Genomic DNA, 23,603 nt, shown 5'->3' with positions numbered 1-23,603 from the left:
CAGCATAGGGCGGTGGGCACCTGAGATTCGTGAGGGCACAGTACCTACTTTCATGCTCAGGCCCCTCTTGGAAGTTCACTCCTCATGGAAAATTTGTATTTTTTTTCCCTGTACATTCCCCACTCCTGTGTGCCTTGTTGGATTTTGTGTCTATGCCTTCATTTGTAGTCTCCTGTTTTTCTTTGTAATATTTTATTGTGTTCCACTGTTCTCTTGTAACGTAACTGGCTCGAGTGTACAACGCGCTGACACCTTTGGGTAATGTCCGCGCTTTATAAAAATGTACAAAATAAAAAAAAAATAAACCTAGAGGAGGCAGAGGCCCAGATTCCTGATTATGGTGTTTGGGGGTGATGAACCCTGCCCATGTGAATTTTATGACCATTTCCTCTCAATTTGTACTCGGACTAGGAGTTGAGCCATCGCTCCCTGGATAGCTGTGGAACTTAACTCCCTCTGATGAGGATTTATGGGCGGGGAGGTAAAGGGGAGGGGCGATGCAGGGGTGACAGCCTGTGAGAGACGTGACAGCCAGATGGTGCTGTGCATCAGCATCCTCTACCTAGTGACACCGAGGGATCTCCGTGGAAGAAGCCACGCGCAGCTGACTGGCATGCGCCGGGGAGGCCGGGGCTCGGGGGCACACGAGGTGCTTCTGTCTGACACGGTTCTGTTTGAGTTTAGGGGGCTATGGCCGAGCCTACGCACCTATACACCCATTAGCCAAATCACTTCTGGTCGCGGCAGCGCCTTGTTCTTCTCTGTCCAACCCCACTTTTAAATGTGTGCCAGCCAGCATGTGGATCCCTTGCACCGGCCCCGCTTCGCTGGCCTTCGGCCCCTTTTGATCGAGCAAAACTTACAGTGCGGGGCAGCTTGAGCCTTCGGCCGGAGTCCTGAGGGGGCGGCGGGACTGCAGGGTCAGCTCCCCAGGCAGCGGCTGGCTGAAGTCAGAGCAGTCGACCCCGGCTCCTGTCGCGTTGCTATGAGGCTCTGGCTACGTACGGCCACGCTGGGGGCGGTGCCAGCCACTGCTGGGCACATGTCACCCTGCTGCCGTCGGCCTGTCCCATTTGACAGGGCCGCCAATCGTGTGTGTCATATATCGCCCTCAGCCATTCTGCGAGGATCTGCCAACATTTCTGCAGAGTAGTATCAGTTATGCAAATGTAGGGGAGTCAGAGCTGACTTAAATTATCTTAGCTCCCAAGGCCCCGGTCTAGTGAAACTACTTAACACATTTTATGGCAGCCCACCTCTTTCGTCACACGTGTAGCGTTCTCTTCATCTGGCTCTAGAACAGTAGTCTTCAAATTTCTACCCACTATAAAAAATAATAATAATCGCCCCCCTTAATTTTTCACAACTATTCTGTTAAATTGCCAATGTTTAAATATGTCTCAACATATTTAAACAGTGCAGCTGTTATGTGACCCCTATTACACATACTCCCAGTCAGGAAATAAATGACAAAAGATTTTAGTGATGGCCCATTACAAAGTGGCTTACTGCTGCTCATTTTTTATCACTGCAAACAAAGCATGATGTTTCTCTTGGCCAGAGTCTGGCACCCCTCCTCCTCCCGCCCGCCCTCAGATCACTTAAGTTCCCCAGAGTGAAGACCTCTGCTCTAGAGTGGCACATCCACTCGAGGTGGGGCTGAGAGTGGGTGGCATATGCGACCACCAGTGTAGCATATGTATTATAGAATCAGATCTGTGGAATTAACCAAAGGAGTAGGTTTGCTATCTTTCCCAGAGAAAAATACCACCCATCTGGTCACGTTTTAAGATTCTGCAAAGGCCTGGACATGATACTTTTCTAGCACTTTATATGAAATCGTCCGTATTCACTTTTAACAGTGCCTTTCTAGCTTTGTTTACTTTAATTATAAGTCAGGCGTCATTAGGGCAGCTGCAGAACAGATTTAAAGTGTTTCCTTCTTGCATTTACTGTTTAAAGTATTAATGTTTAAAGTATGCACTGATAAGAGGAAAAATATCAGCTTTATGTGATTTTTCTAATATGTGAACAGGCCAGTATAATTGAATTTATATATTACAGTGCATGACTGTTTTCCATCATTGAAAATATTCAAGTGTATGGCTTTAATCACATTAGATGTTCACACTTCGATTGCAAGCAAAGGTTTAACAGTAGAAACAATTTCCCCATAGGCTGTCCCATAGGATCTGAACCCAAATACGGATACTGCTTGAAACGGAAATGTAAAAATGCATATTAACCTGCATTTAAATTGTGCCCCCACCGCGTTTTTTCGCGGAATTTCACCGGTTTTGTTATTTCTTCGTGGCGCTTGGCCGCCATCTTGGGGTGGTCTCTGCCTCCTGGGCCACTTGCTGCAGCGCTCTAGCGCTTCATGTTGCCCAGGTGAGCTGGTATTTAAGGCGAGCTCTCCCATTGTCCTCCCTTGGGAAAGGTGCCTGCATGCGCTATACTAGTCGCATTTAAGCGTGCTGCGCTTATTATTGATTTTAAACCTCGTTTTCTAACATTTGCACTATTTTGTTTGGAGCCTCGTTTTAATTGCATAATTGTTTCTGGCCTCATACCTGCATTTAAATTGTGCCCCCACCGCGTTTTTTCGCGGAATTTCACCGGTTTTGTTATTTCTTCGTGGCGCTTGGCCGCCATCTTGGGGTGGTCTCTGCCTCCTGGGCCACTTGCTGCAGCGCTCTAGCGCTTCATGTTGCCCAGGTGAGCTGGTATTTAAAGCTCACTCTGCTAGCGCAGCGGTGACGCCTGACTCGCGCCGGAGTCGAGCCAGAGTCTGCCCGTCTGCGCCCGTCCGCGCTAAGTACGCGCGGTACGCCAGGGATTTTATCTTTTATCTTTACCTAGTGTATATTTGTGTGCCCGTAGCTGTCGCCCTGTCAGGATGATTAGGTATTCCGGTGCCGCGCTTCTTGCCATCAGAGATACTCTCCCACGCTGCTCTACCACACCCCACCATCCGCTGTGTGGCCCGTTTCAGTGTGCTTGCAACAGATGGTCATTGGACCAGCCTGTAGGTATTCGCGAGCTCGCCACTTCTCCTGCCCCACGAGCTCCTCCTGGTCTCTCTCCGTTGCCTGGTAGCTTGGGAGCTGGTCTACGTTTTTTAAATCTGAACACCAGATCTCTAGTGAAACACCATCTGTCTGTGGCTGACCTCATTCTGGATAAAACACCAGATCTGTTGGCTGTAACTGAAACCTGGCTACAAGATACTGATGACGCCATAGTCAATCTTGCCTGTCCTCCGGGCTATACATGCTTTAGGTCTAACCGCCATTCTAGAGGTGGTGGGATCGCCTTATTTATCAGATCCGCCTATACATGTACCTGGACGGTCTTGCAGATTGCTGGATGTGAGAGTGCGCTGTTTAAGGTTTCCATCAGCCCTCAGTTCTCGCTGTCAGGGATGGTTGTCTATCGCCCTCCAGGCAGCGATGTAGCTTTTAGAGGTGCCTTTCTGGAGGCTGTGAGCCTCTTGGCTAGTGGATGTGCTAACTTTTCTATCTTGGGCGACCTAAAGCTCCACTTTGATAGGCTAGACTCTCTGGCCATCAGTGGTTTTTTGGCCGATTTAGAGGCTTTGCAGTTGATCCAGCTTATTGCTCAACCTACACACGCGGCCGGCCACACCCTTGATCCGTTTTTTACCACTCTCTCTGATGTTCGGATTGTGGCGGTCGACCCTGTGATATGGTCTGACCACTATCTGGTGTCTGCTTGGCTTCCCCTCCCTGCTAATCCCACTATACCGCCTCCTTTGCGGATACCCCGGCGTCACTGGAACAAACTTAGGTTAGAGGACCTTCACCGCATTTTGGGTGCTGAGCCATTAGGTCCCCTGCTGAACGCCACTTCGGGCTATGACCGGTTCTGTAACTGGATTACCAGGGCGTTGGACGTCCTGGTACCCATCATCTCCAGCAAGTCCAGTTCCCGGCAGGCTAGCCCTTGGTATGACAGCGCGCTGCGTGCAATGAAGTCCTCTTGCAGACGGGCGGAAAGGGTGTGGCGTAAGTCGTACGATGCCGACAAGAAATCCATCTACCTGGCCTTAGTTAAGCTTTACCATCGAGCTATATGCAGGGCCCGGGCGGCGTTTTACGCAGCCGAATTTCGGAACAGCCTTAACCCGACTAAACATCTTTAAAACTATAAAAGACTTAATGGCAAAGAGAGTTCCCCCACAGCTGGACAGTTCCACTGCCCACTGTGAAGCCCTAGCCACCTTCTTTTTGGATAAAGTCAGGAAGATCTATCTGGCGTTTCCAAGCACACTGTCTCCTGTGATTCCCTGGAGCGGCTCTAGCAGCTGTCCATCGCTGCACTCCCTCCCTACCATCTCCAATGAGGAGTTCGCAAAGTGGGCCCTGCGAGTCAAGTCTGGATCGCCTGCAGACCCGGTAAGATCTGCTCTTTTCAGGGACGTTGCTTTTCAGGGCCGCACAGCAGTGTGCTCCCTGATTAACCTCTCCCTAGCCTCTGGCCTGGTCCCTGCCAAATGGAAGCAAGCAGTGGTTTCCCCGATCCTAAAAAAACCATCTTTGGATCCATCGAGACCTGAAAACTACCGCCCTATATCTTTGCTCCCTTGGCCGGCCAAGGTTATGGAGGCCCATGTAAATCGGGCCCTCACGGAGCATATGACCCTTGTGAATGTCCTGGATCCCACGCAGAATGGGTTTCGTGCTGGCCACAGCACTGAGACGGCCCTTCTGGCAATGGTTGAGCATTTGCGAAGTGTGCTCGATGCAGGTCAAACGGCAGCGCTTATTTTACTAGACCTGAGCGCTGCCTTTGACACTGTCTCCCATCGCATCCTGCTACACCGCCTGCAGGACATTGGCATCTGTGGGTCAGCTCTGCAGTGGTTCCGCTCCTTCCTCAGTGATCGCTCCTTCTGCGTTGCCACCCCTCCTTTTCAGTCCAAGTACCATCCTTTGGACCTGGGGGTCCCTCAGGGCTCCTCGCTGAGTCCCACGCTTTTTAATCTGTACGTGCAGCCGCTGGCTGAGGTCGTCAGGCAATGGGGCCTTACCATGGTCTCCTATGCTGACGACACTCAGTTGGCGGTTACGATCAGCGGGGATGCCAAGCAGGATGCCCTCAGGTTCCGAAGTGGACTGAGAGAGGTGGCCAGCTGGATGAATAACAACTGTCTCCAGCTGAACGCGTCAAAAACAGAGGTGATGATCGTTGGAAGGGAAGCGGACCACTGGGGGGACGAATGGTGGCCTCCAGAGCTGGGATCAGCGCCGGCCCCTGTCCTGGAACTCAGGAACCTCGGAGTATGGCTTGACCACACGCTAAGCTTTGTGACTCATACAAAGAGAGTGGCGGCCTGCTGTTTTGGAGTACTACGCGGGCTAAGACCCCTGCTGCGATTTTTCGATGCTCCTACTAGACAGCTGGTCGTTCAAGCAATGATCATCTCGCGGTTGGATTACGCCAGTTCTCTCCTTTTAGGAGCGAACCAAGCCGAGATTCTCCGTTTACAACGAGTCCAGAACGCGGCGGCTAGGGCGGTGGTTGGTCTGCCTCGAACCTGCCCTACCTCTAACACCCTGCGGTCCTTGCACTGGCTCCCGATATGCAAGCGTATCCAATTTAAGGCTCTCTGCCTGGTTTTTAAAATTCTGAGAGAGTTGGCACCCGGAATACTGAATACCCTGATCTCTCCCTATGTTCCTACCCGCTCACTACGTTCCCTTGGACAGTCCTTGGTGGTCGTCCCCCGCTTCAGACTAAGTCGGATGGGGGGTCGCTCCTTCCGCGTGAAAGCCGCAACCCTCTGGAATGCGCTCCCCTTGGAAATCCGCCTTTCGAATGACTTAATGTCTTTTCGTAGGGCCCTGAAAACCTTCCTGTTTTAATTGTTTCTAGTTTTACTGTTTGCTTTTGTTACCGGACCTAGTGTTGTGTTGTGTTTACCTTTCCCTGCGCCAGGACGCTCCTTCGCTGGAGCAGCTGTTGCGCATTAAAATGTAACTAACATAACATAACATATGAACACTGTCAGAGTGCACATTTGTCGCTGACAAGTGATAGTGCTCTCCCTTTCATATCAAAGAAGTGAAGGTACTCCATATCAGACAGTACATAACCATTGAAAGCTGTGAAGACAGCTATGTATTAGAGGTGACAAATGCAACAAGCATTAGGAATGCATTAGGGCTCAGGTTTGTTTTAAGTTAGAGATAATGGCATTGTAAATGGAAATGTGTTTTAGGCACTCTGCACTACCACTCTGCACTCTGCACAACCACTCTGCACTCTGCACTACCACTCTGCACTACCACTCTGCACTCTGCACTACCACTCTGCACTACCACTCTGCACTCTGCACTACCACTCTGCACTCTGCACTACCACTCTGCACCCTGCACTACCACTCTGCACTACCACTCTGCACTACCACTCTGCACTACCACTCTGCACTACCACTCTGCACTACCACTCTGCACTACCACTCTGCGCTACCACTCCCGGGCTGCCACACACGACGGGGGGGGCGGGGGGGGCTGAAGCCCGGTGAGTTCAATGGGTGTTGCGCGCCTGGTGCATCCCTTTTACCACCTACGACATAATTAGATCACAATTATTATAATAAATACATAAACTCCAGATTCAAATGTGCCTGTCTTTTTCTGTCACACTTGCGGTTCCCATCTTTCCCTGCCTCTCTATTTAAGGTTGGTTTGCATTTGTTCATGTTCTCTCCTACTTTGCTCTGTTCTCTGTCTGTTCTTTCATCCCTCCGTTTCCCTTAACCACAGTTTCTGCCTCCATGACCTTCGCTCTGTTTTGCCCTTTGTTTCACCTTTGCCTTTTGTGATTTATTTCTGCCGTTTTTAGTTTATTTTGGGTGCCGTTTCATCTTTCTGTTAAATTCCTTCTTGCTTCAATTTTTATTTCTTTCTCTGTTTTACCGGTTGTTGATCTACCTCTGACCACGTGCAGCGCTTATTTTGGCATCGTGTTTTTCCTTTTTTTACACCTTTCTCCCACTTCTATTACCTTAAGTCCTCTGTTTTCCTCAAAATTTAGCATCTAATCACTTTCCTCTTTCTGCGGCACACAAGCCGTGTTTTCTTTACTTCCATGTGTCGTGCTGTTCTTCTCATATTGACCCGGCCCTCTTCTCTCTCTGTTTTCCGTCCGTCCTCTCACCTCACCCAGAGCAGAGCAGACTGCACGAATATTCTCTGTTTTGCCAGAACCCCCTGAAGCGCCTCCTTTAATTTCCCGCGCTCCTCGTATAGTTCAGTGGCAGCGTGCGCCTGCTGCAGTCGCGTGTGGCAGGTTGTGAGTGCTGCCTGATAGCTTCACTTCGCCGGTTTGAATGAAAGCGGGACTGGCTCAGCATTTCATCCTTTTGATGTGGATAAAAGGAGAATCCTTTTGGTGGGAATACCAACAACGGGCAGTAAAGCGCCATAAGCACCGCGCAGTGTCCTCTACATCAGTTTTTGAAAAATATTATATTTACTCCTGAGTCCAGGCTCACCACACTCCGACCCAAATACACAAGACATTGACAATGTAAGCACCGAGTTTAGGCAGTAATCCTAATATTGAAAATATTAAATGTGGTACCGCTGCAAATGGTGACTATTGTCATATCGTTTTTATATGTCATTGGCTAGCACTTGCAAGTACTAACATGACTTAGTAGAGCGCTTCAACGCAGCTTCCAGTAAGCGCTATACACATGAAATGAATAGCGCATCATGCTACATAACTGGCGGAATTACTCCAAATAAAGACGCAAAAGAGTCCCCTTTTATACACTTCTATTAAACACGAACCTTAAGGACCAGAAAAGGCATTTGCAGGAACACGTTTCACTTCAAATTAAATATATTTAAAAACTGTGAGAAAACGAGGTCTGTGGTGCGGAAGCAAAGCGATGAAGCGTTATTATGGGGGTAAAAAAAAATATATGTACTCAAACCTGGAAGAACGTGTGCATGAAATACGTACGTAAAAATCAACTCATGGCGACGATAAATAACACACGCCGCAATCTACATAGGTGTTTTTGTGTATTGCGAAAATCTCTGTTAAACTCTAACATATTGAAGGGAGGAGAAAACAGCAACGGAAATCACTCCTCGCAGACAAGAGGCAAATGTTCGTGCAACCCTAGAAATATTTTTTCAGAAATCTTGAAAGCCTGCGCACTTTTATTTCAGAAGACACGCGGATTGGCGAGGCAAGGGTGCTTGTCTTACCTTCAAGAATCTGCAAGGTATCTTAAAAAGTACTGTGACTGGCCTTGAAGCTACAGGAAACTTCTCGCTTTTTCACTTTTTTTTTTTTAAAGGTTTTACACTTTCCTTTGATGCGGACGCTTTCTTACACTATGGCATGGAGTCATCGTGCTCAGCTCTCGGCCTCGCGCGCGCGCCACTGCAGGCATATGCTTTCAATTATCTCCGCAGGGAACGCGGCACCCTGACAGCTCCTAATTTAAATTAATGGACTGCCGTGCATGCGGACGCTTTCTTACACTGTGGCATGGAGTCATCGTGCTCAGCTCTCGGCCTCGCGCACGCGCCACTGCAGGCATATGCTTTCAATTATCTCCGCAGGGAACGCGGCACCTTGACAGCTCCTAATTTAAATTAATGGACTGCTGTGCGCGTAACCACAGACAAAATGCCAAAAATGGCGGCTGATAATCACGTATAGCCTATCGCGTCAAGGCTACTAAAAAGACAGCACAGCGAAGACGAATCACTATGCAGATGCCATAAAACACTAAGGAATGTTTCTGGCCGGAGCCCTAAAGAAACTTTTTTTTTCTTTAACATAAGAGCTCGAAGCTCCGCCCCACTTCGTGGTGACGAAGGCCGAGCCCTAAAAACCACAGTTGATGGACAGAATGCAGAACAATGTCATACATTCACCCCAGTACAGAGATATGGGCCTAAATCCATCGTTTTTTTGCACTCCACACCCCCCCGTGCAGACATGGCCATATGCAAATCAGTCTGACCCTGTGCCTCATGGGAACAGTCCAGCCCGAACTGCCAAGCCATGCCTTCCCTGGACCGGAAACAAGCTTCCGAGAACCGGTTTCTGGCATTCCAGCCGTCTTCAGCCCGGCTTGCTTGAATCCAGTGGTGTGGAGTGCATGGGACTCACGTCTGAGCATATCCATCCCACTCGGGGTGACAAATGCAAAAACCACAGTTGATAGACAGAATGCAGAACAATGTCATACATTCACCCCAGTACAGAGATCTGGTCCTAAATCCATCGTTTTTTTGCACTCCACACCACCCCAGTGCAGACATGGCCATATACAAATCAGTCTGACCCTGTGCCTCATGGGAACAGTCCAGCCCGAACTGCCAAGACATGCCTTCCCTGGACCGGAAACAAGCTTCCGAGGACTGATTTCTGGCATTCCAGTCGTCTTCAGCCCGGCTTGGGGAGCAGTGGCTTGCCCATTACTGAGGGCATTGACTGTTTGGACGGCCCCAGGGCCGACCAAACCAGTCATACACACTCTGCATTTTCTCCATGAAGGCTGCACGCAGCTTACATGGAGAAAATGGCCTCCCGATAGATGCCTATGTGGTCGGCGTCCCAGCCAATCACAATGCTGCCATTGCAGCGTTGTGATTGGCTTAGGGGAGGGAAGGGAGGCTGTCTGCTTTCTTTTCCATGGGACCCGGCCAGGAGCTGAGACGGCGCGGGCCCAGGAAGGTACGCTTATTTTTTTTAAATTAACCTCCACCCCCGAACCTCCCCCCACCCTTGAGTCATGCGGGCCGCAACTGCTTTGAAGTGGCGTCTGCCTGCCTTACGCTCTCCCACCCACTATCCAGGATGTGGTGTTATGGACAGAGCTGCAAACTTTGTAACTAGGAAACCAGGTTTGTATTTCCGCGTTGGCAAAACATCCTGTGATACTAGACAAATCACATGCTCTCTCTATCGCTATAAAAATGAACACAACCTTGTGTAATGTAACTGGTGCTCATGTGAAGTGCTCCATCACCTCTGAGTCAAGTGCACACTTTATAAAAATTGCATCAAGAGTTGAAAACAAAGCTGTAAAATTAAAAAGAAGTACACATAGGTACCCATTTAGTCGTTAATTTGTGTAATGTGACACCAGAAAAGCTGGATAAATTGTGTTTACCTGTTCAGATTGGGTAATCTTTGGCAAATATTTTATTTCACCAAAACAGTTTTTTCCTCCTTATATTGTATGAAAGTACTTTCAAATATGTGAGTTCAGAATACCAGTTGTACAAACACCTATTTGTTTGCTTCCATAGACTACAATGTGGCTCTATAATAATCTGGGCCACAAACAAGGTTTACATGACAACTGTCTTGCCTCTTAGTTCACTGGTGGTATATGTTCAACACCTATAACTTTTAAAAAGTGCAGTACTTATTAATGCCAACATTTCCACATGTTAAAAATTATTTTTTCAAATTTTGAAGAGACGTTATCATATTTGACGTGAGGTTTGCTCTATGATTTTCATGGCAACCCTTTTCAGGGCTCTCATTGTGCACAAGCTCTAAGAACTAAGTCAGACCCTTCACTCAGCTCTGGCTCGGCTCTTCCTGTTAACTTGTTGTCTCACTCATGTCTACAGGGTTCAACTGCTTGGCCCACTGGCTGGCACAGTTCCTCTGCAGCATTCCAAATTATAGGGTTTGATTGCTTTGCACGTAAGGATTTTTCACAGCTTAAATGCAAAATTATTGCAGTGGTGGCCACTGCACAACAAGTGGGGGGGAGAGGCAGGACGGGGGGGGTGAGGGGGGGATTTTGGGTAGAAATATTATTTGAAAAAAACTTTACCTGTCGCTGCCTCGACGCTGATGGCCCCCTGGGTGCTTCTCCCCTGACAGTCTCTTGGAAAGCAGAGGCCAATCCAGACGCTGCTCTCATTCTATGAGAGCAGTGCCAGGATTGGTCTGAGTGGCATGGTCTGCTGCTTAGACAGTCCAGAGGAGCCTGTGGCTTTTCTCCAATTCAGCTGTGCAACACAGTGGGGTTGGAGAAATAGTAGTGCCCATGTCTGTTTGGCCGGCCTAAGACAGCCAGCCAAACTGACATGCGCACTTCTAAGAGCCTACTGCTCCCCCCTGTCATGGCCCGGCCCGCTCCGCCCTCCACAGACGCCAGAGCCAGTCATGATATTAAATATCATTTTATGTTATTGTGACTGAGTCTGACCAGTGGGGCGATGCTCCACGGCCATTACGAAGGAGCTGCCCCTGGATTATTGTAAGAACCTATTATGAACTGCAGATGAAGTGAGATTTACATGCTGAATGTTATAATTATACATTTTCATAGAAAGAAGTACTCTTTTCTGTTGTCTCACTCAAGCCAAGCATGGGAAAGTGATTTCTCTGGGGGAATGCAGACTTGAGGCTCCATACTTCTCTGTGCGGAATACAGGCACCACAGAATTGTACAGAGCGCAATAAAAGAAAAGCTATGAAGCAGAGATTTTTCCTCAGTACAGTCAAGCGCACATATCTTGTGCCTGTCACTTGCCTATGGTGTAAAACCCTAGAAGTTCTTCAGGCATTAATAAAAAGTGAAACTTTTTCAAAGCGCAAAAAAACATGATCAAATATAGCACATGGGAACATTGGTGATTTGAGTTGTTAAATAGCGAAATTATGGCATTATTAGATTTGGTCTGGAATCAGACACATAGTAAAATCAAAGCTATAATATATATGTATATATTAAACACTAACTATGCTAAAAAAAACTGGTAGGAAGATTTGAGTGAGTGAATTTTCGCTGGCATATTGTAGGTTGCTCAATGTTTGGTTTAGAAGTTTGTCAGTGATGAGGCTTGATGGGGAGGAGCCACAGATTAGGCATGGGCGGAAAATCCGTTCCGCTCGCGGATTTTGCGGATTTTCGGGAAATCCGCAATCCGCGAGATTCGCAAATCTCCCGCAAAATCCGCAAATCCGCGAGCAGCGGATTTTGCTCGCACTGCTCGCACTGTTCGCGTGAGTTCGCGCCCCGCGAATAAGTGCAAAATTGCAGAAATACGATCTTAGCAAAACTGAAAGTAACTACTTACCAGGTTCAAAAGTTCAGGCTCATCATTAGTAGCCATTTCCTGTAGTGCTTCCTGAGGGGCCCCTCCAGAGTTCAGTTGCCAGTTGAAACTATTATGTGACCCTGCTCTGAACCTCAGAATAGTTACACATATGCCACAAAGGTCCTGAATTACAGCTAAGGGAGACAAGCAGGAGCCAGGCTGGAAGTTAAAATCCATTAATCAGCCCCTAATTCATTATTGTCAGTTGGGGCAGGGCAGGTGTTGTAACTAATTTTGCAACAATGAAAGCACTTAGCAAGTGCAAAAGATCACTAATCAGGGTGCACTAAGGAAGCAGGTGCCAGCTAAAAAAATATTCTGTGACACATTAATCAGCCCCAAATTAATTCAGGTCACTTGAGGCAGGGAAGGTGTGCTTTGCTTTGCCGAAAATAATGTACACTGGACAACCAGAGGGTGTGGTGATGAAACAGAGGGTGGCATGGGTGGGCCAGAGGGTGGCATGAGTAGTCAGAGAGTGGCAGTGGTGACAGAGAGTGGCAGTGATGAAGAAGAGTGTCCCAAACAGGCTGGACACGTAGAAACAACAAGTTCGCAAAACTTGCGACCCGACAGGTAAGTTCGCAAATTGCGAAATTGTAAAAACCCTCGCGAACTGGCAGAAACACGGGCGAACACAAAAAAAAAAAATTCGCGGGAATTCGCGGATTTTGCGGATTGCGAATCCGCAAAATTCGCGAACGCGAGATCCGCAAAATTCGCTCATCTCTACCACAGATCAATTAAATGCGTAGTGGTGAGCCATTTGAACAGAGCTCTATATTTTGTAGCTAGTTGGTCGTTTTCTACTGGTAGTGGGAGTCCAGGGGAGTAGCACACAACTGAAATACTTCCCACCTGAATCATACCTCTAATCATGCAGAGCACATGAAGTAAGCAAATCCGATCTTACTTAAAAGAGTTCCCTAACCTTTCATGCTCTCACCATCCACCCCTTCAGTCCATCCATCCATCCATCCATCCATCCATCCATCCATTCATCCATCCCTTCACTCATCTATCCCTCCACCTTTTACCACTCCATCGTTCCTTTCACCATTTCATTATACATCCACCCTTCACCCATCCGTCATTTCTGTCTTCCTTCATCCATCCTTTCACACATATGTCCATTTTCCATCAATTGATCTTTTCACCCCTCCTTCTATCCTTTCACTATTGAATCCTGCCTTTCACCTATTCCTTCTTTCCTTTCACGTTTCCTAAATTGTAGCCTTTCTTCCTCCTCTGTCTTTCTTTCACTTTTCTAACTTTCCATCTTTTTTACTCTCCACATTATTTTACTTTTTTTTGTATATTTCTTTTTATTATTGAAAAATAAAACCAAAAAGTACAGTGGCAGATGCCTTACATCACGGAGTAAGCAATTCTTATACTGATAAATGGTGAGCAAGGAACGGAGAATCCGTACGGTGAAAGCAGATCTCGAGTTAAAATGGCGTACGATCTTACAGCACACAGTAATTATCAATCCAACTTATCGACATTATTGACCAGTCCGTCACTCATTAAAAACAGGATTTTAAAAATACAAGGAAATCGAGTGGTTGTCGGAGGCAATACGATAGAAACAATGAGCGGGACTTCGATCGTTATCCATTTACAGCAATTAAAGACAAAACATTGTGGAAAGTCTAATGCAACACTAGCACCCATAGGACCCGTTCGCCCACCAATCAGGATAACCCCACAGGAAGGCACCCACTACCAGGATTTGAGTAGGAGTGTGAAACATAGAAACACAACAAAGACAATACAACGAACACCCCTCCCCCCTCCCTGCACCCCTGCATAAGGCTTCCGCCCAACCCCAACTAGCAGTGTGCCTGTCGCCCCATCTAACTAAGAACCAAACATGGAAAAGTGGAGGAGGAATTTGTCATACATGCTCCCGGTCTCCCCTCCCCCCCGCCAAAAGCAACGACCCCTACGATCCAAAAAAATTTTGGTCAAAAGAAATTACTAGCAGACTATATAGGGGAAGTTATGACAACCGCGCAGCCTCCCGCATCGGTAAAGGCAGCAGAATCCCGTGTCCATTATAGCCTTAATATCGAACCCAGACAGTCAAGCTCATCCCTGGCCCTTACGATCCTTCATGCGAGCTCCCACCATTAGAACAAAGGTGCTGACTGGAGAGTCAAAGTGTCTAAGGAGGTTTAAACAATTGCAGCAGGAACGAGTCAAAAATATTAAGTCTTGAAATGCATCAATCACAGTGAAATATTCCCCCACCGACAGTAAGTCTCGATAACGCTTCCTCAATGAACGTAGTGAAGCTATACGGGGGGAGAAAGATGTAAGGTCAATCCAGAAAGTAGTAAAGGAGTGGTTCCATCTCAAGCGGCAATACTGTTGGGAGTAAGAAGCTATCAGAAATCTCGAGCTCGCAAGTTGTTACTCGAGCGTTGATCAAGGGCATCAGTTCTTTTGTCTGCACGGGGCCCTCTTCCTCAGTTAAGACCTGCTTCGCGGGAAACTCAACTTGTTTCAGGGCTGGCAAAGGGTCAGAGTTCGGTCTCAAACATCTGGTCTCAACTACATCGATCATTTTGTGGATGATGGCGTCCACTTGATAGTGAAGTGCCCCGATGGCGGCCATTACAGTTCTCAGTGACAAAGCACACTCCGTCCGATCCATCTCCTCACGCTCGATTTCAAGCAAAGTCTTTTATCCCGGAGGGCCGGACAACTCCGGGGGAGCAGACAAGAGCCGGGCGGACGGCAACGGAGGGCGACCTATCGATTCGGCGATTTTTACTCCAGCGCAGCAAGCGGGGACCCCAGCCCGTTAAACCCGGGAGGCGGTGCAAGGTCTCCGGGAGAGGGACCCCCACCTACAGCCACAGACAATTTTGTCGCCACTCCTTTATCATCAACCAGACCACTCGACCGCCATCTGCATCGGGCAACGATGACCTCCACTTCGAAAGACCGGACTCTGCCCAAGTCCCGCGGCCGATGTTATTCAACTGAAACCGGGCTAGATCAGTACTCGAGGCCCCGGCTCACACGCTGGGCTAGGCCGAAAAATGAAGCTCGGTGTAACTCCATCATTCGAGCCGGCAAAAGTTTCGGGAATGCACCATTAGGATCTGCAACTCTTCAGCCACACGGAGGTCGGGCGCAAAGTCAGGATAAATAGCAGGATTAGTCAGCTAGTGACGGAGGTCGACGGAGCCGGGAGCTTATGCAGCCATCTTATTTGCTAACGTAGCTCCTCCCCCTCCATTATTTTACTTTTATCATGATTTTTATTTTTTACCTTTCTGTTACAAGGTCACTTTTTCTATTTTCCGCTCTCTGTATTTTTACCCTGTTTTCATCATTTTGCTTTCTCTGTTTCCTTCACTGTGCATTGACCCAGTTCACCCACACTCCTCTGTCATGGTATTTCCTAAGTGTTATTTATGAGCTTTTTGTCTGCAGAGCAGAAGGCGGGTGAAAAGAGGACATATTGAGATAAGACACCCGGGATACTGTTCCAGTGATCAATTTTATTCATGACTAGCGTGTTCATTAGGACTTTATGCTGCGTGGAATGGGAAAAGTGAGTGAATCTTGCTGATGTTCCTTCCATATTTGGAATATGGTAGCCAGGGGAATGTAGTGGTTGTTTTAATTTGCTTGGTGCTCCTGGTCGATTAGTTTACATGTTTTTTTTTTTTTTAAATGTTGTTCGGCCAAAGTAATCATTGATTTCTGTACCTTATGTCTGTTTTATTCATTAGACGAATGTTATTGCTATTTGTGTGCCGAATAAAGAATTATGAACTGAACTGAATATGCCTGCCATGGAGGTGGTGGAAATTATTTTGTAATTAAAGAATCATGCAAAGGTTGTATGTGGAGGGTGAAGGTACGCGCGTTTTAGGTGGGAAAATTACAGGGCGGATAATACTTTTTGAAGACTTCAACATTTGGAAACCTAGGGTTATCCGAAGTCAGATTGCAGTCAGGAATGGAGGTGGGAAGCGATAGGTGGGTACATGAAGATGATTTCATTGTTGTCTGTGCAAAGGTATTACCAAAAGGAGGGAAAGATATCCATGGTGGTGGTATATAGTGAGAAGAGAAATGGGCGTGGCATAGAGTTTTAAGGTTCGTTGCTGGGTTAGGGAATGTATGACGAAAGCACCAGGATACTAAATAGAGTAATCAAAGACTGGAGAAAATTCACATGAGTGGTTTGCCAGAGATGCCTAATTGTGTTTCATGTTGAGTGGGTGGGTGGAAAATGTCGGATACAGCAGAGGTAAAGGGAAAAAAAGGTTTTGCAGACGTGATGAGTTGGGCCACTTTTTTGTCCATTGGAGTGTCCAGGAGCTTGATTGGAAGGACTTTTAGTATGTGTTTGTCCGTGTCGGATGGTCCACATTATAGAAGTAAAACATTCAGGCATATTCTGAGTGAAAGGATTCTTAGAGTCTGTCCGACATATCAACATCACTGTGCTCTGACTCCGTGAGATTTTGGTAAATATACGTTTTGCGCTCTGTAGTTAGAAACCCTGACCCTAGAGAAATATCATTGCTTAATTATTGAATCTCTTCCTCTTAAGAGTAACGTTATCTGAACATCAAGATTTAACAAATTGTTCCAAAACACTTAGCATTTAAGCAGATTGTGTTCTTGGTTAGTAGACTTATAGATATGGATTGGGAAAGTATTGTTGTGTTCTCCCCCGCCCCCTTTCATTAACTGGGTCGCGCCAGATGGAGCACCTTAGTCCAAAAGAGAAGTGCAGCCTTTTTAGAGAAAAAGAGAACTGGCATTTGCCCCTCATCCCTCTTCTACCTTGTTTTGCTCTTACACAGGGAGGGTTTGTAGATGGATAGACATGCATGTTAGAGAATCTCTTTAACTGCAGGTGGTGGGTGATGAAATGGAGCCCAACCGTTCTACCCCCAAACACACGTAATGTCTGATATTTCACTATCATATGATTACATAATTTGGAGTACTTGTCTACAAATCGTGCATCATAATCATAATTTTTTAAAACGTTTCACAGATAATGAGCTTGTTAGGTTGAAGGTCAAAACGGCTCATCCATGCTTCATTTCACATTCCTAACTTTTTAGCCTATTTCCTAACCAAGTTGTCTAGATATTGTCAGCCATTAAACTTCTATTACTTTTTAAAGCAAAATAAGCCCCAACATGTACAGTTTTCCCTCCCACCAAGTGTCTAGCCATACCCAGTCATCAGTACCTTATAAACCTTTACAACCAATGCTGTTTTATGGTGCCGGGAAGGTTCATTTATGCTTGGCTCCTGCTTTTCTACAAAAATGTAGCTTTGGAGAAGCATGCAGAAGCGAATGCTACTTTTTTCCCTCTGCCTTCTAAGATGGGTCTCTATGAGGTCATTTCATGCTGTTGCGATTACAGTCCTTGGAACAGCGAAGTCGAACGTTTTCCTTTTCTGTCTTGTTAGTTCGACCAGTGTTAGGAAACATGGTGATCGAGCATACGTTGCTTAGCACTACCGTTCAGAATGTCTGCCTGTAACAGCCCCTATGCATGTTACATGCATGCTCCAAAATGAAACACAATCATATTTACGTACAGTCAGGCCAGTCTTGTATGTAACATGCATTATTGCCACACGAAAGCTTTATCCCACATGACAATAACGTGAGGATCACCTTTGCTTCTGCATCATAACCTGGTCTGCGATTGATGCAATAGAAGATTGTGTTCAGAAAATATAGAACTAAACTGTTGATGTGGAAATGAAAATTGTCTGGTTGCAGATTTATGTTAGGGGTGTAGCAAATATTCTGGCTCTCTAATTGACGTGTTATTTTGTGAGTTTTTTTATTTTGGACCAACATGTTTGTGAGGCTAAAGAATATGGTTGTATTTTAACTTTATTTATCAGCTGCTTTATTACGTATTCGTTATGAGTCCCAGTTTCTAGTGAGGAGTTCGACTTTTAAGGTATTCTAGTAGGACCTTCAATAGTGTTGAAGAAAAGCATTCTTTGGCAATGGGGGTCAAAAACTAAACCAAGTGTGAAAGTCTAGTTGCAGTAACTTTCAAAACTTTATTAGAAAACCCTTCAACATCGTCAAATAATTCTCCCTCCCTGTCAGCTGCAAGAAAGCATTATCCTCTCACAGGAACAACTCAATGACAACCTTGCAAACTTCTTCCACGGCAAGATCACCAACACGTACAGAAACATCAAACCCCACCCCAAGGCCACCGACTTATACAAGCAACACAATGACCCCGCTACCACCACAGACATCCAACTAACTAAATGGAGCCAGCTCGCCCCGCAGGATACCACCTCCATCATGAACTTAGTCCATCCAGGGGCTCCAACTGACCAATGCCTTCACCACTTATTCAACCTAGACAACACCAGAATTGGCCACATACTCACCATGTTCAGCACCTCAATTGCCACACCTACTTTCCCAGAGTACAGGAAACACACAGAAGTCAACGCCCTACTAAGGAACCCATCGACAGACTCTAGCGAACTCAACAACTACTGACCAGTCTCCTTGTTCCCGGCCAAAGTCTCGGAAAATGTCATCAACCAACAACTCTCCTCACATCTGGAACGAAACCTAATACTCAACTCCTCACAATTCTGGATTCCACAGCACAGAGACAGCCCTCATCGTGGCTACTGACGACATCTGAGCCCTACTCCACTGAGGGGACACTGCGGCTCTGATCCTTCTTCACCTGTCGGCAGCCTTCGATGCGGTCTCCTCCCACACACTCTTCACAAGACTGCACAATATAGGCATCCAAGGAACTGTGCATAGATGGGTTGCCTCTTTCGTCACCTGAAGAACAAAAATAATATGCCTTTCCCCCCTTCACCTCCAAACCCAAGGAAATCATCTGTGGAGTACCCCAAGGATCATCTCTCAGTCCCACACTCTTCTAAACCTAGATGACACCTCTGGCCAGCATCGCCAAAACCCATGGACTCAATATCATATCCTATGCCGATAACTCACCCTTTCCCTCTCTGAAAACAGCGCCATGACCAACTTCCACAACTGCATGACAGACTTCACCAGCCGGATGAAGGACTACTGCCTGAAGCTCAACACAGACAAGACGGAGGTACTGATTTTTGGAAACAATAGCTCCCCATTGGATGCATCCTGGTACCCCTCATAACTCTGACCTACTCCTACCTCCACTGACCACGCTAGGAACTTAGACATCTTTCTGGACGAGAGGCTAATCATGAGGATTCAGGTCAACTCTGTCTCCTCCCCCCGCTTTTTCATCCTCTGCATGCTTTGCAAGATATTCAAACGTCTACCTCAAAACTCAAGACGCACCATCCCCCAGGCCCTCTTCTCCAGCCGACTGGACTATGGCATTGCCCTCTATGCAGGAATCGCTGCTCATCTCCTCCAACGACTGCAGACCATACATAACAATGCAGCCAGGCTCATCCTGAATCTCCCTAGATGAACCCACATCACCCCAACCACATAGAAGTAACCTGGCTCCCTGTACGGAAAATATGCCAGTTCAAGCTCCTGACCCATGCATACAAAGCCCTACACAACTGAGGACCCACCTACCTAAACTACTGCCTGAACTCCCATCAGCCCACCAGATACCTCCACTATGCATCCCTTTCTCTAACCTTCACTCCCCCACATCTGACGTAGAAGATGTGAACATCGCTCCTTGGCGATCTCTCATTCTAACTAGCAGCAAAGACACTGAACAAGCTACCCTTTCATCTACGGACCTCGCATCTCTTTCAGAGTACTGAAAGTCCCTGAAGACCTGGTTATTTGGCTAATCAACTGGACCCTGCCAGCACCTGGATATCATCACGGGTGACAAGTAGCGCTCTACAAATCTACTGATTGTTTGATTGAGAAAAAGAGATGCACCATTCTTATTTAACTGAATGTAAATGTAGTTGTGTACCAAGTGCTTTAGAAGTACTTATGCTTAAAAAAAAGAACTCCTATGTTCTATTAATTCATTTGTATCTGTCTATCTTACGACTTTTTTTTCATTTATTTTTATTTTTTCATCTTGTGTGTCAGAGTTGGAGGTTGTATTTAGCAACAAAAGTTCACATTGCAGTCATTGGACAAATACATACTATTTGACAAGGTTCATCACAATATGTTGCTGAAAAAGTAACGACTTCCGGCTATACAAATGGATTTACTTTTCACTGAATCTACTTAATTTAAATGAAAGGTCAAGTTTGATCACAATTGTAATGCCGAAGACCATTTTATAATTTTAGGTATCTAAAATGCTTAAATATGTGTGGGCCATTTATCTCTCCTTGACATCACTCCATTGCAATGAGCACACTAGTCCATTCACACCTGTGCCAGGGCAACAACCTTGATCTCTCTCTCTAAAATGAAATAACCACAAAAGGTCCAAATATTAAACAAGCCTCTTGTTTTCTTTTCGCAATGGGGAAGAAAAAAATGCAAAGCTTATAAGAAGCCCCCACTGGCTGCCAGACTTCCCACTCACAATTCTGTGCCTTCCGTTAAAATACATAATAGATTCAGCCCCTAATCTCCACCTGGCCACTTTCTCAGTATGTGTCTTTCGATCCTTATTTATCCACCACTTTCTTCATCGTTCGTGATCATGTGGGAGCAATCTACCATCTTAACCCCACCTCATTGTCCTCTCTCCTAAGCACTTAGAAGCAGTTCAGTTTTGCCGTGCTCCCTATAAAATTACCTACATGCTGTGTCTGGAGACTCAAGCTAAACCTCTTATTCCCAGTACAGCTGGAACATGTCTGAGGTGGCTTGCCTTCTGTTTCAGGGGAGACATACCTAGCATTTCCGACTGGATAGTACTTTTAGTATACAGTGAACAAATTAACATTTAGATCGGCCCATGTCTGCAATGGAATGAGGCTCAAAGTAATCTCCTATGACTAACTTTAAAACAAAATATTTCCATCCATCACTTTGTTCTTTTTTCTGAAAAAAAAACCCTGAAGCATTGGGGCCTAAAATAATGTGGGGCAATTTTACATTGACTCCTGTATATGTTCTTATCACAATACATTTGGAGTTGAATTAAAAGCAAATACGCCCAGGCTTCTTCACCACAGCTTCAAGCATGTTCTTCAATGAAATGCAGATGACAGTGGACAATTTAGGCTCTAGTAGGCTGGTCTTACCATTAAAACAACTGTCTCCTTATGTGACTGGAGTAAACTGCTTGGTGCAGGCAGAACACCACTGCTTCACCACGTCTTTTGATGTTGTCAAGACTACGCTAACTGCAGCACTTGTTTCTGGTTGGTACAGTAGCAGACTAGTAGGCATCCTGGGGCAAGGCTTTGGGCCACTGCTGGGTTAGTCTTATCCAGCTTTTTTATTCTTGTAGGCAGTTTTTGTCTTCCATGATTATATGCGTCGGTGGCCTGCCCTCACCATCTCTACCCCAATCATGTCAGCCAAAAGGTGTGCAACCTGAGAAGATATTAACTCATGTGTATCATTTGACAGCCAGGTTTTGAAAGTAGAAAGTCCAGAAATGTGTGTTATCATTTGTTGACTTTTTGGTCTATGCCCGTGTAATAAAATCCCTAGTCCAGTCTTGACTTGACTATGGAAACAATCTTGCTGTGCCAGTAAAGATCTCACAATGTCTTCACTTGGAGTATCATTTACAAAGCAATCGCAACCAGCACCTCCCTCCTTATCATATAGACCAGGTCACCATCTCTGGTTGTTCTCAACACATTAACGGCCAGGACACCATCAGACTGCAGACAGAAGTGTAAAAAAGCAAAAAAAGACAAGGTAATAGGCCCTTCCCATCTATGCACGAAGGATTCTGTAACTGAATCTCCATATCCATAAAGACGGCCCCAACACTACTCCAATTTAGGAAAGAGTTGAAGACTTACCTGTTTTAAGACTACTATGTCACAATCCATTAACTTTCCACTACCTCTCCTATCATTCATAACTTTATGCTTACCTTTGACCCTGAACAGTACTCCACTGCCTTTTGGTTAGGTTCACGCTCTAGAAATACTGTATGTGTGTGTGTGTGTGTGTGTGTGTATATATATAAATATATTCACTGAAAAAACCATCGGTTTCACACACGTTATAGTTAGGAATTAACATTTAAAAAACCTTAGAAATTCACTAAAAAAACATAGGTTTCACATGTTATAGTTAGCTGGACATTTCACTCATACAAAACCATTGAAATTCCCCCGTTATAGTTAGTTCAGCTAACTATAACTCGCGCGCCCGCAATGCACTGCTGATGACGTCACATATTACATCACTCAATTCAATTCAATTTACTTTATTCGATTTTCACCTTAGTTAAAAATCATAAAAGCAGTTCATACAAAAATTTCACATTACGAATACATATAATAAATAATTGTAAAAAAAAAGTATTAAATCAAATTGGGATGATTAATCGATAATTGAGAAGTTCATGATAAATTGCGTAAATTTCAAAACACTTTTTAAAAACATCGACATAGAGCTAATACATAGAGGGTTTCCTAATTGTTGGAGATTTAGATAAGCCGGCCTACATTGCCTCCGTGCCCCACCTCTCAAATATTGTTTCAACCATCTAGCACGCTCTTTTTTATACAGTTTGCAAAATAGTACAAGATGGAAGGTAGACTGGGTGGATACATTGTCACATGGGCATGGGGCCAAAGTTCTATTCCAGTCATTTTTCTCCGGATATGAGACCAGGTGGTGAAAAATGTTAAACCTGAATCTAGTCAGGACAAAGCGTTCAAATCCCAGAGTAACGAAAGTTAAGTATGGTTGTATTTTATAAGTAGTCAGCAGCGGCTGATGGTCGAGCACAGATCTTTTACTGACTTCGTTCCCAAGCCTTAAGATGTTAAAATGTTCCATACAAAGATTTTTTTAAGGCTTTCTTAGGGATTTTCCCAATTAGTTCAGGTTTATAATACCATTCTGGCCTTTCGATGTCCGTCAGGGCTTTCCTCACGTACTCAAGCCATTTGATTCTTTTTACATTGGCTAATGCCATGACGTCCTTGATTACTTCTCGATTTAGGCCCAATTCTGGCGTCGCCCAGATTCTCCTCCAGAGAAGAATTGGCTGGGTTTTAATCAAGTCTGTCAGGTAATCCATTCCTAATTCCATATGACAGTTATAATTTGACATACTTTTTGAAGGGACAGGAGGTATTGAAAGAAGTTATTTTCGATAATCTGGAGCGCCGTCACGTCATGGTATCCCCATATGCCTGCTCCATACAGAGCAATACTTCTACACTTGGCCACATATATACTGAGCATTATTTTTGGTTGTTTTCTGCCCAATTTTCTAGCAAAGTGCTTTATAGCCACAACCAAGCGTTTGAAAGCTAACGATCTATTTTTCACCTCAGGACCCCAAGCCCCTGTTGCCTCGATTGTGACTCATAGGTATGGGAATGTTTTTGTAGCTTGTA

The 23,603-nt window shown here is 45.7% G+C and overlaps 2 protein-coding genes across 2 annotated transcripts in view; one reads left to right on the top strand and one right to left on the bottom strand.

Annotated features, from left to right (window-relative positions):
- MPV17L (MPV17 mitochondrial inner membrane protein like) overlaps positions 1-987 on the bottom strand; it is a 268,705-nt gene extending 267,718 nt beyond the window's left edge. The window contains exon 1 of the transcript XR_015297477.1: positions 864-987. The gene's annotated coding sequence lies outside the window, so the exon portion shown is untranslated. The remainder of the gene's footprint in view (positions 1-863) is intronic.
- LOC147701804 (myosin-10-like) overlaps positions 1-23,603 on the top strand; it is a 633,212-nt gene that overhangs the window by 697 nt on the left and 608,912 nt on the right. The window lies entirely within an intron of this gene.

The sequence above is a fragment of the Lissotriton vulgaris genome, chromosome 7 (genome assembly GCF_964263255.1).
Source record: "Lissotriton vulgaris chromosome 7, aLisVul1.2, whole genome shotgun sequence".
Classification (NCBI taxonomy): Eukaryota; Metazoa; Chordata; class Amphibia; order Caudata; family Salamandridae; genus Lissotriton; species Lissotriton vulgaris.
This window is presented reverse-complemented; position numbering and strand designations above follow the sequence as displayed.